The sequence below is a fragment of the Elephas maximus genome, chromosome 9, assembly GCF_024166365.1.
Source record: "Elephas maximus indicus isolate mEleMax1 chromosome 9, mEleMax1 primary haplotype, whole genome shotgun sequence".
NCBI classification, from domain to species: domain Eukaryota; kingdom Metazoa; phylum Chordata; class Mammalia; order Proboscidea; family Elephantidae; genus Elephas; species Elephas maximus.
Window position 1 is genome coordinate 15,202,883 of NC_064827.1, and position 13,635 is coordinate 15,216,517.

Genomic DNA, 13,635 nt, shown 5'->3' on the forward strand with positions numbered 1-13,635 from the left:
GAAGCAGACCGTGACAGCTTCTACAATCCCCCAAACAAAAGAATCAAAATCTTTCCCAAATGAAGATACAGTCCTGGAATTATCAGATACAGAATATAAAAAACTAATTTACAGAATGCTTCAAGACATCAGCGATGACCACAGAAATGAAATAAGGCAAAGTGCAGAAAAAGCCAAGGAACACACTAATAAAACAGTTGAAGAACTCAAAAAGATTATTCAAGAACATAGTGGAAAAATTAATAAGTTGCAAGAATCCATAGAGAGACAGCATGTAGAAATCCAAAAGATTAACAATAAAATTACAGAATTAGACAATGCAATAGGAAGTCAGAGGAGCAGACTCGAGCAATTAGAATGCAGACTGGGAAATCTGGAGGACCAGGGAATTAACACCAACATAGCTGAAAAAAAATCAGATAAAAGAATTTAAAAAAATGAAGAAACCCTAAGAACTCTATCAAGAAGGATAACTTGCGGGTGATTGGAGTCCCAGAACAGGGAGGGGGGACAGAAAACACAGAGAAAATAGTTGAAGAACTCCTGACACAAAACTTCCCTGACATCATGAAAGACGAAAGGATATCTATCCAAGATGCTCATCGAACCCCATTTAAGATTGATCCAAAAAGAAAAACACCAAGACATATTATCATCAAACTTGCCAAAACCAAAGACAAGGAGAAAATTTTAAAAGCAGCCAGGCGTTAAAAGAAAGGTCTCCTTCAAGGGAGAATCAATAAGTTCAAACTACTCAGCAGAAACCATGCAGGCAAGAAGGCAATGGGATGACATATACAGAGCACTGAAGGAGAAAAACTGCCAGCCAAGGATCATATATCCAGCAAAACTCTCTCTGAAATATGAAGGTGAAATTAAGATATTTACAGATAAACACAAGCTTAGAGAATTTGCAAAAACCAAACCAAAGCTACGAGAAATATTAAGGAAATTGTTTGGTCAGAAAACCAATAATATCAGATACCAGCACAACACAAGGTCACAGAACAGAACATCCTGATATCAACTCAAATAGGGAAATCACAAAAACAAATTAAGATTAATTTAAAAAAAAAAATGCTCATAACAGGGAATCATTGAAGTCAATATGTAAAAGATCACAATAATCAAAAAGAGGGACTAAATACAGGTGGCATAGAACTGCCATATGGAGAGGGATACAAGGCGATATAGGACAATACAAGTTAGGTTTTTACTTAGAAAAATAGGGGTAAATATTAAGGTAACCACAAAGAGGTATAACAACTCCATAATTCAAAATAAAAGCCAAGAAAACCGTAACGACTCAACAAACATAAAGTCAAATACTATGAAAATGAGGATGTCACAATTTACTAAGAAAAACGTCTCAGCACAAAAAAGTAAGTGGAAAAATGAAATTGTCAACAACACATATAAAAAGGCATCAAAATGACAACACTAAACACTTACTTATCTATATAATTACGCTGAATGTAAATGGACTAAATGCACCAATAAAGAGACAGAGAGTCTTGGACTGGATAAAGAAACACAATCCGTCTATATGCTGCCTACAAGAGACACACCTTAGACTTAGAGACACAAACAAACTAAAACTCAAAGGATGGAAAAAAATATATCAAGCAAACAATAAGCAAAAAAGAAGAGGAGTAGCAATATTAATTTCTGACAAAATAGACTTTAGACTTAAATCCACCACAAAGGATAAAGGACACTACATAATGACAAAAGGGACAATTGATCAGGAAGACATAACCATATTAAATATTTATGCACCCAATGACAGGGCTGCAAGACACATAAATCAAATTTTAACAGAATTGAAAAGTGAGATAGACACCTCCACAATTATAGTAGGAGACTTCAACACACCACTTTCGGAGAAGGACAGGAAATCCAGTAAAAAGCTCAATAGAGACACAGAAGACCTAATTACAACAATCAACCAACTTGACCTCATTGACTTATACAGAACTCTCCACTCAACTGCTGCAAAGTATACTTTTTTTTTCCTAGCACACATGGAACATTCTCTAGAATAGACCACATATTAGGTCATAAAACAAACCTTTGCAGAATCCAAAACATCGAAATATTACAAAGCATCTTCTCAGACCACAAGGCAATAAAAGTAGAAATCAATAACAGAAAAACTAGGGAAAAGAAATCAAATACTTGGCAACTGAACAATACCCTCCTGAAAAAAGAATGGGTTATAGAAGACATTAAGGAGGGAATAAGGAAATTCATAGAATGCAACGAGAATGAAAATACTTCCTATCAAAACCTCTGGGACACAGCAAAAGCAGTGCTCAGAGGCCAATTTATATCGATAAATGCACACATACAAAAAGAAAAAAGAGCCAAAATCAGAGAACTGTCCCTACAACTTGAACAAATAGAAAGTGAGCAACAAAAGAATCCATCAGGCACCAGAAGAAAACAAATAATAAAAATTAGAGCTGAACTAAATGAATTAGAGAACAGAAAAACAATTGAAAGAATTAACAAAGCCAAAAGCTGGTTCTTTGAAAAAATTAACAAAATTGATAAACCATTGGCTAGACTGACTAAAGAAATACAGGAAAGGAAACAAATAACCCGAATAAGAAACGAGAAGGGCCACATCACAACAGAACCAACTGAAATTAAAAGAATCATATCAGATTATTACAAAAAAATAGTACTCTAACAAATTTGAAAACCTAGAAGAAATGGATGAATTCCTGGAAAAACACTACCTACCTAAACTAACACAATCAGAAGTAGAACAACTAAATAGACCCATAACAAAAAAAGAGATTGAAATGGTAATCAAAAAACTCCCAACAAAAAAAAGCCCTGGCCAGGTTGGCTATACTGCAGAGTTCTACTAAACTTTCAGAGAACAGATAACACCACTACTACTAAAGGTATTTCAAAGCGTAGAAAATGACGGAATACTACCCAACTCATTCTATGAAGCCACCATCTCCCTGATACCAAAACCAGGTAAAGACACCACAAAAAAAGAAAATTACAGACCTATATCCCTCATGAACATAGATGCAAAAATCCTCAACAAAATTCTAGCCAATAGAATTCAACAACATATCGAAAAAATAATCCACCACGACCAAGTAGGATTTATACCAGGTATGCAAGGCTGGTTTAATATTAGAAAAACGATTAATGTAATCCACCATATAAATAAAACAAAAGACAAAAACCACATGATCTTATCAATTGATGCAGAAAAGGCATTTGACAAAGTCCAACACCCATTTATGATAAAAACTCTCACCAAAATAGGAATTGAAGGAAAATTCCTCAACATAATAAAGGGCATCTATGCAAAGCCAACAGCCAACATCATCGTAAATGGAGAGAGCCTGAAAGCATTTCCCTTGAGAACAGGAACCAGACAAGGATGCCCTTTATCGCCGTTCTTATTCAACATTGTGCTAGAAGTCCTAGCCAGAGCAATTAGGCTAGACAAAGAAATAAAGGGCATCCGGATTGGCAAAGAGGAAGTAAAATTATCTCTATGTGCAGATGACATGATCTTATACACAGAAAACCCTAAGGAATGCTCCAGAAAACTAGTGAAACTAATAGAAGAGTTTGGCAGAGTCTCAGGTTATAAGATAAACATACAAAAATCACTTGGATTCCTCTACATCAACAAAAAGAACACCGAAGAGGAAATCACCAAATCAATACCATTCACAGTAGCCCCCAAGAAGATAAAATACTTAGGAATAAATCTTACCAAGGATGTAAAAGACCTATACAAAGAAAACTACAAAGCTCTACTACGAGAAATTAAAAAGGACATACTTAAGTGGAAAAACATACCTTGCTCATGGATAGGAAGACTTAACATAGTAAAAATGTCTATTCTACCAAAAGCCATCTATACATACAATGCACTTCCGATCCAAATTCCAATGTCATTTTTTAATGTGATAGAGAAACAAATCACCAACTTCATATGGAAGGGAAAGAAGCCTCGGATAAGCAAAGCATTACTGAGAAAGAAGAAGAAAGTGGGAGGCCTCACTCTACCTGATTTCAGAACCTATTTTACAGCCACAGTAGTCAAAACAGCCTGGTACTGGTACAACAACAGACACATAGACCAGTGGAACAGAATTGAGAACCCAGATATAAATCCATCCACATATGAGCAGCTGATATTTGACAAAGGCCCAGTGTCAGTTAATTGGGGAAAAGATAGTCTTTTTTAACAAATGGTGCTGGCATAACTGGATATCCATTTCCAAAAAAATGAAACAGGACCCATACCTCACACCATGCACAAAAATTAACTCCAGGTGGATCAAAGACCTAAACATAAAGACTAAAACGATAAAGATCATGGAAGAAAAAATAGGGACAACGTTAGGAGCCCTAATGCAAGGCATAAACAGAATACAAAACATTACCAAAAATGACGAAGAGAAACCAGATAACTGGGAGCTCCTAAAAATCAAACACCTATGCTCATCTAAAGACTTCACCAAAAGAGTAAAAAGACCACCTACAGACTGGGAAAGAATTTTCATCTATGACATCTCCGACCAGTGCCTGATCTCTAAAATCTATATGATTCAAAACTCAACCACAAAAAGACAAACAACCCAATCAAGAAGTGGGCAAAGGATATGAACACACACTTCACTAAAGAAGATATTCAGGCAGCTAATAGATACATGAGAAAATGCTCTCGATCATTAGCCATTAGAGAAATGCAAATTAAAACTACGATGAGATTCCATCTCACTCCAACAAAGCTGGCATTAATCCAAAAAACACAAAATAATAAATGTTGGAGAGGCTGTGGAGAGATTGGAACTCTTATACACTGCTGGTGGGAATGTAAAATGGTGCAACCACTTTGGAAATCTATCTGGCATTACCTTAAACAGTTAGAAATAGAACTACCATACAACCCAGAAATCCCACTCCTCTGAATATACCCTAGAGAAACAAGAGCCTTCACACAAACAGATATGTGCACACCCATGTTTATTGCAGCTCTGTTTACAATAGCAAAAAGCTGGAAGCAACCAAGGTGTCCATCAACGGATGAATGGGTAAATAAATTGTGATATATTCACACAATGGAATACTACGCATCAATAAAGAACAGTGACGAATCTCTGAAACATTTCATAACATGGAGGAACCTGGAAGGCATTATGCTGAGCGGAATTAGTCAGAGGCAAAAGGACAAATATTGTATAAGACCACTATTATAAGATCTTGAGAAATAGTATAAACTGAGAAGAACACATACTTTTGTGGTTACGAGGGGGGGAGGGAGGAAGTGGGGGAGAGGGTTTTTTACTGATTAATTAGTAGCTAAGAACTGCTTTAGGTGAAGGGAAGGACAATACTCAATACATGAAAGGTCAGCTCAACTGGACCAGACCAAAAGCAAAGAAGTTTCCGGGATAAACTGAATGCTTAAAGGTCAGCGGAGCAATGGCGGGGGTTTGGGGACCATGGTTTAAGGGGACTTCTAAGTCAATTGGCAAAATAATTCTATTACGAATACATTCTGCATCCCACTTTGAAATGTGGTGTCTGGGGTCTTAAATGCTAACAAGAGGCCAACTAGGATGCATCAATGGGTCTCAACCCACCTGGATCAAAGGAGAATGAAGAACACCAAGGTCACACGATAACTAAGAGCCCAAGAGACAGAAAGGGCTACATGAACCAGAGACCTACATTATCCTGAGACCAGACGAACTAGTTGGTGCCCGGCCACAATCGATGACTTCCCTGACAGGGAGCACAACAGAGAACCCCTGAGGGAGCAGGAGATCAGTGGTATGCAGACCCCAAATTCTCATAAAAAGACCATACTTAATGGTCTGACTGAGACTAGAGGAATCCCGGCGGTCATGGTCCCCAAAACTTCTGTTGGCACAGGACAGGAACCATCCCCGAAGACAACTCATCAGACATGAAAGGGACTGGACAGTGGGTAGGAGAGAGATGCTGATGAAGAGTGAGCTAATTATATCAGGTGGACACTTGAGACTGTGTTGGCATCTCCTGTCTGGAGGGGAGATGAGAGGATAGAGAGAGTTGGAAGCTGGTGAAATTGTCACGAAAGGAGAGACTGAAAGGGCTGACTCATTAGGGGAAGACCCAGTGGGAGTACGGAGTAAGGTGTACATAAACTTATATGTGACAGTCTGACTTGATTTGTAAACGTTCACTTGAAGCTCAATAAAAGTTAATAAAAAATAAAATAAAAAGCAAAAAAAAAAAAAAAATTTGCAACTGGGGGGGAAAGATTATTTGCCAGCTTTACTAACCAGGGGATCTCAGGACAGAAGTGGCTTTTGTTCAGGCATAAATGGTCCGTGGACTTTGAGTACCTTTCCCCTCTGCATGGATCTGTATGGGCCTATTTCAGGAGAATAGGCCCTTGTTGGCAAACTACAACTGTTTCAGCTATGTGGTGGAGAGGTGGGTGATTGCTGTTTGACAATGCTTTGCCTATTAAACAGGGTCCTCAACTACCCACATCAGTGGCCTAAGGACTGCCGCCTCCACTCAGGTCACCCAGCCACCCATGAGAGGGGTCCAAGGATAACTGGTACCTCCCAGTCCTTACAACCAAAAACATTGGGTACCCATGGTCCATCTGCAGAACCCACCCAGCCGTACACTCTAGGGAAAAGGGACACACTTTCCTCAGAGACACTTGGGGGACAATTCTCAGGCCCTGCCTTGTTCAGAGTGTTACACCCTGCTGCAACCAGATACTGGTACCTACACCAATCACCCCTGCCCCTCTAAGACTGTAGGACAGAGCCTGTACCACACACTTGATGATCAGCTACTTGGACACCTAAGCTGAATTCATACAAGAAAACTGAATGGACTCTTAGACCGATATACCTCATAACAGATCTAGCCATCTGGGGACAAGATGTCAGAGCTCCAGAGGTGAAAATAACCAAGCTAGCTCACTCAAGCAATCCATCTGTGCATATCAAAACAAAACAAAGCAAGAAAATACGAAACAGTAAGCAAACATAAAATAAACTAATACAATAACATATAGATGGCTGGGAGACAAGAGTCAATATCGAGTCACATAAAGAAACAGACCATGATAGCCTCCACAAGCTCTCAGAACAAATAATCAAGGGGTCTTTTAGATGAAAGTGCCTTCCTGGAATTACCAGAGGCAGAATACAAAAGACTAATATACAGAACCCTTCAAGGCATCGGGAAGGAAATGAGGCAATATGCAGAACAAGCCAAGGAACATATGGATAAAGTAGTTGAAGAAATTAAAAAGATTATTCAGGAATGTAATGAAAAATTTAATAAGCTTGAAAAATCCATAGACAGACAGCAGTCGGAAATTCAGAAGATTAACAATAAAATTACAGAAGTAGACAACTCAATAGAAAGTCAGAGGAGCAGAATCAAGCAAGAGGAAGGCAGAACTTCTGAACTTGAAGGTAAATCACTTGGCACCATTATATTTGAAGAAAAATCAGATAAAAGAACTAAAAAGATGAAGAAACCTTAAGAATCGTGTGGGACTCTACCAAGAGAAATAACCTATGAGTGATTGGAGTACCACAACAGGGAGGGATAACAGAGACAATTGTTGAAGATTTGTTGGCAGGAAACTTCCCTGATATTGTGAAAGATGAGAAGATATCTATCCAAGATGCTTATTGAACTCCACATGAGGTAGATTTTAAAAGAAAGTCACCAAGACATATTATAATCAAACTTGCCAAAGCCAAAGATAAAGGAAGAATTTTAAGAGCAGCTAGGGATAAATGAAAAGTCACCTACAAAGGAGAGTCAATAAGAATAAGCTTGGACTGCTCAGCAGAAACCATGTAGGCAAGAAGACAATGGGATAACTTATATAAAAAAATGAAGGAAAAAATTTGCTAGCCAAGAATCATATATCCAGCAAAACTGTCTCTCAAATAGGTAGGTGAAATTATGATATTTCCAGATGAACAGAAGTTTAGGGAATTTGTAAAAACCAAACCAAAACTACAAGAAACACTAAAGAGAGTTCTCTGGTTAGAAAATCAATAATATCAGATATCAAGCAAAGATGAGAACACAGGACAGAGCAATCAGGTGTCGACCCACTCAGGGAAATCAGAAAAATAAATAAAGATAAAAAAAAAGCTCTAAAAAGGGAAATAGCAGTGTCATCATGTAAAAGAAGACATTAAAGCAATATAGACGGACTAAGCAATCTAGTCATGGGTCTTTCATATGGAGGGAAAGAAAAAGTGATATAAAGAAACAAAAGTTAGCTTTAAACTTAGAAAAATAGGGGTAAATATTAAAGTAACCACAAAGCAGACTAACAATCCTACTCATCAAAATAAAATACAAGAAAAAATAAAGACTCAGCAGAGACAAAATCAACAACAACAAATAAGAGAAAAAGACAATATATAAAGACAAACCACTCAGCACAAAAAATTAAGTGGGAAAAAGAAACTGTCAACACACAAAAAAAGACATCAAAATGACAGCACTAAACTCATACCTATCCATGATTACGCTGAATGTAAATGGACTAAATGTGCCAAGAAAGAGACAGAGAGTGGCAGAATGGATTAAAAAAACAACATCTGTCAATATGCTGCCTACAAGAGACACACCTTAGACTTAGAGACACAAACAAACTAAAACTCAAAGAATGGAAAAAATATATATCAAGCAAACAATCAAAAAAGAGCATGAGTGGCAATATTAATATCTGACAAAGTAGACTTTAAAGTTAAGTCCACCACAAAGGATAAGGATGGATACTATACAATGACTAAAAGGACAATATACCAGGAGGATATAACCATATTAAATGTTTATGCACAAAATGACAGGGCTGCAAGATACATAAAACAAACTCTAACAACATTGAAAAGTGAGATAGCTCCACAATTTTAGTAGGAGACTTCAACACACCACTTTTGGTGAAGGACAGAACACCAAGAAAGATGCTCAATAAAGACATGGAAGACCTAAATGCCACAATCAATCAACGTGACCTCATAGACATATTCGAACACTCTACCCAACAGCAGCCAAGTATACGTTTTTTTTCTAGTGCACATAGAACATTCTCTAGAAGAGACCACATATTAGGTCATAAAGCAAGCCTTAGCAGAATCCAAAACACTGAAATATTATAAAACATCTTTTCTGACTATAAGGTCATAAAAGTAGAAATCAATAACAGAAAAATCAGGCAAAAGAAATCAAACACTTGGAAACTGAACAATACCCTGCTCAAAAACAACCAGGTTATAGAAGACATTAAGGTTGGAATAAAGACATTCATAGAATTCAATGAGAATGAAAAAACTTCCTATTAAAACCTTTGAAATACAGCTAAAGCAGTGTTCAGAGGTTGATTTATACCAATAAATGCACACATCCAAAAAGAAGAAAGTGTCAAAATCAAAGAATTATCCCAACAACTTGAACAAATAGAAAGAGAGCAACAAAAGAAACCCTCAGGCACCAGAAGAAAGAAAATAATAAAAATTGGAGCAGAATTAAATGAAATAGAGAACAGAAAAACAATTGAAAGAGTTAACAAAACCTAAAGCTGGTTCTTTGCAAAAACTAACAAAATTGATAAACCACTGGCCAAACTGATAAAAGAAAAACAGGAGAGGAAGCAAATTACCCAAATAAGAAATGAGATGGGCAATATCGCAACCAACCCAGCTGAAATTTAAAAGAATCATATCAGCCTACTATGAAAAATTGTAGTCTAACAAATTTAAAAACCTAGAAGAAATGGATGAATTTCTAGAAACACACTACCTACCTAAACTAACACAAACATAGGTAGAACAACTAAATAGAGCCATAACAAAAGAAGAGATTAAAAAGGTAATCAAAAAACTTCCAACAACAACAAAAAAAAGCCCCAGCCCAGACCACTTCGCTGGAGAGTTCTAACAACCTTTCAGAGAAGAGTTAACACCACTACTACTAACGGTATTTCAGCGCATAGAAAAGGATGGAATACTCCCAAACTCATTCTATGAAGCTAGCATATCCCTGATACCAAACCCAGGTAAAGACACCACAAAAAAACAAAATTGCAGCCCTTTATCCCTCATGAACTTAGAAGCAAAAATTCTCAACAAAATTCTAGCCAATAGAATTCAACAAAGTATCAAAAATATAATTCATCATGACCAAGTGGGATTCATAACAGGTACGCAAGGGTGGTTCAACATTAGAAAAACAATTAATGTAACCTATCATATAAATAAAACAAAACACAAGAACCACATGATCTTATCAATTGATGCAGAAAAGGCATTTGACAAAGTCCAACACCCATTCATGATAAAAACTCTCAGCAAAGTAGGAACTGAAGGAAAATTTCTCAACATAATAAAGGGCATTTATACAAAGTCAACAGCCAACATTATCCTAAATGGAGAGAGTCTGAAAGTATTCCCCTTGAGATCGGGAACCAGACAAGGATGCCCTTTATCACCATCCTTATTCAACATTGTGCTGGAGGTCCTAGCCAGAGTTATTAGGGTAGAAAAAAAGAGCATCCAGATTGGTAAGGAAGAAGTAAATGTATCTCTATTTGCAGATGACATGATCTTATACACAGAAAATCCTAAAGAATCCTGAAGAAAACTACTGAAACTAAGAGTTCAGCAGAGTATCGGGATACAAGATAAACATAAAAAACAGTTGGATTCCTCTACACCAACAAAAAGAACATCAAAGAGGGAATCATCAAATCAATACAATTTACAGTAGCCCTCAAGAAGGTAAAATACTTAGGAAAGAATCTTACCAATTACGTAAAAGACGAATACAGAGAAAGCTACAAGACACTACTGCAAGAAACTAAGAGACCTACATAAGTGGAAAAACAAACCTTACTCATGGATAGGAAGATTTAACACTGTAAATATGTCTATTCTACCAAAAGCCATATATAGATACAATGCAATTCTGATCCAAATTCCAATGACATTTTTAATGAGATGGAGAAAAAAATCACCAACTTCATACGAAAGGGAAAGAGGCCCCGGATAAGTAAAGAATTACTGAAAAAGAGCGAAGTGGGAGGCCTCACACTACCTGATTTTAGAACCTGTTATACTGCCACAGTAGTGAAAACAACCTGCTACTGGTACAACAAGAGATACATAGACCAATGGGACAGAATTGAGCAACCAGACATAAATCCATCCACGTATGAGAGCTGATACTTGACAAAGGCCCAAAGTCTGTTAAATGGGGAAAAGACAGTCTCTTTAACAAATGGTGCTGGCATAACTGGATAACCACCTGTGAAAAAATGAAACAAGACCCATACCTCACACCATGCACAAAAACTAACTCAAACTGGATTGAAGAGCCAAATATAAAATCCAAAACGGTAAAGGTCATGGAAGAAAAAATAGGGACAACGTAAGGAGCCCTAATACATGGCATAAACAGTATACAAAGCATTACTAACAATGCACAAATACCAGAATAGAAACTAGGTAAATGGGAGCTCCTGAAAATCAAGCAACTATGCTCATCCAAAGACTTCACCAAAAGAGTAAAAAGATTACCTACAGACTGGGAGAAAGTTTTTAGCTATGACATTCTGATCAGCTTCTGATCTCTAAAATTTATATGATACTGTAAAAACTCAACAACAAAAACACAAATAACCCATTAAAAAATGGGCAAAGGATATGAACAGGCACTTCACTAAAGAAGACATTCGGGTAGCTAACAAATACATGAGGAAATGTTCATGATCATTTGCCATTAGAGAAGTGCAAATCAAAACTACAATGAGATTTCATCTCACTCCAACAAGGCTGGCATTAATCCAAAAAACAGAAAATAATAAACATTGGAGAGGTTGTAGAGAGACTGGAACACTTCTGCAAGGCTGGTGGGAATGTAAAATGGTACAACCACTTTGGGAATTGATTTGGCGCTTCCTTAAAAAGCTAGAAATAGAACTACCATAAAATCCAGCAATCCCACTCCTTGGAATATATCCTAGAGAAATAGCCTTTGCGCAAACAGATATATGCACACCCATGTTGATTGCAGTACTGTTTACGGTAATGAAAAGATGGAAGCAACCAAGGTGCCCATCAATGGTTAAATGGATAAATGAATTATGGCATATTCATACAATGGAATAAAAAAAATTTTTTTTTATTTATTTTTTTTTTTACTACACATCAATAAAGAACAGTGATGAATCTGTGAAACATTCCATAACATGGAGGAATCTGGAAGACATCATGCTGAGTGAAATTAATTGCAAAAGGACAAATATTGGATGAGAACACTATTATAAGAACTCAAGAAATAGTTTAAACAGAGAAGAAAATATTCTTTGATAGTTACGAGAGTAGGGAGGGAAGGAGGGAGAGGGATATTCACTCATTAGATAGTAGACAAGAACTGTTTTAGGTGAGGGGAAAGGCAACATGCAATACAGGCGAGGTTAGAGCAACTGGACTAAACCAAAGCAAAGGAGTTTCCTGAACAAACTGAATACTTCAAAGGCCAACGTAGCAGGGGAGGGGGTTTGGTGACCATGGTTTCAGGGGACATCTAGGTCAATTGGCAGAATAAAATCTATTAAGAAAATATTCTGCATCCCATTTTGGAGTTGGTATCTTGGGTCTTAAACACTAGGAGCCATCTAAGATGCATCAATTGGTCTTAACCCATCTGGAGCAAAGGAGAATGAAGAACACCAAAGACACAAGGCAATTAAGTATGAGTCCAAGAGACAGAAAGGGCCACATAAATCAGAAACTACATCAGCCTGAGACTGGGAGAACTAGATGGTGCCTGGCTACAACTGATGACTGCCCTGACAGGGAACACAACAGAGAACCCATGAAGGAGCAGGAGAGCAGTGGGATGAAGACCTCAAATTCTGGTAAAAAAAAAAAAAAAAAACTAAAAAATAGTAGTAAAAAGACCAGGCTTAATGGTCTGACTGAAACTAGAAGGACCCCAGAGGTCATGGTCCCAAGACCTCTGTTAGCCCAAGACAGGAACCATTCCCAAAGCCAACTCTTCAGACAGGAAATGGACTGGACTATAGGATAGAAAATGATGCTGGTGAGGAGTGGGCTTCTTGGATCAAGTAGACACATGAGACTATGTAGGCAGCTCCTGTCTGGAGGGGAGATGAGAAGGCAGAGGGGGGTCAGAACCTGGCTGAATGGATACAAAAACAGAGAGTGGAGGGAAGGAGTGTGCTGTCTCCATTAGGGGGAGAGCAACTAGGAGTATACAGCAAGGTGTATATAAATTTTTGTATGAGAGACTGACTTGATTTGTAACTTTCACTTAAAGCACAATAAAAATTAAAAAAAAAAAAAAAAATCCTAACCAGAAAAAGCCCTGGCCCTAATGGCTTCACTGAAGAATTCTACTAAGCTTTCAGAGAAGAGTTAACTCCGCTACTACTAAAGGTATTTCAGATCAAAGGAAAGGATAAAATACTACCAAACTCATCCTATGAAGCCTGCATAACCCTGATACCAAAACCAGGTAAAGATACTACAAAAAAAGAAAATTACAGATGAATACAAAAATTCTAGCCAATAGAATTTAACA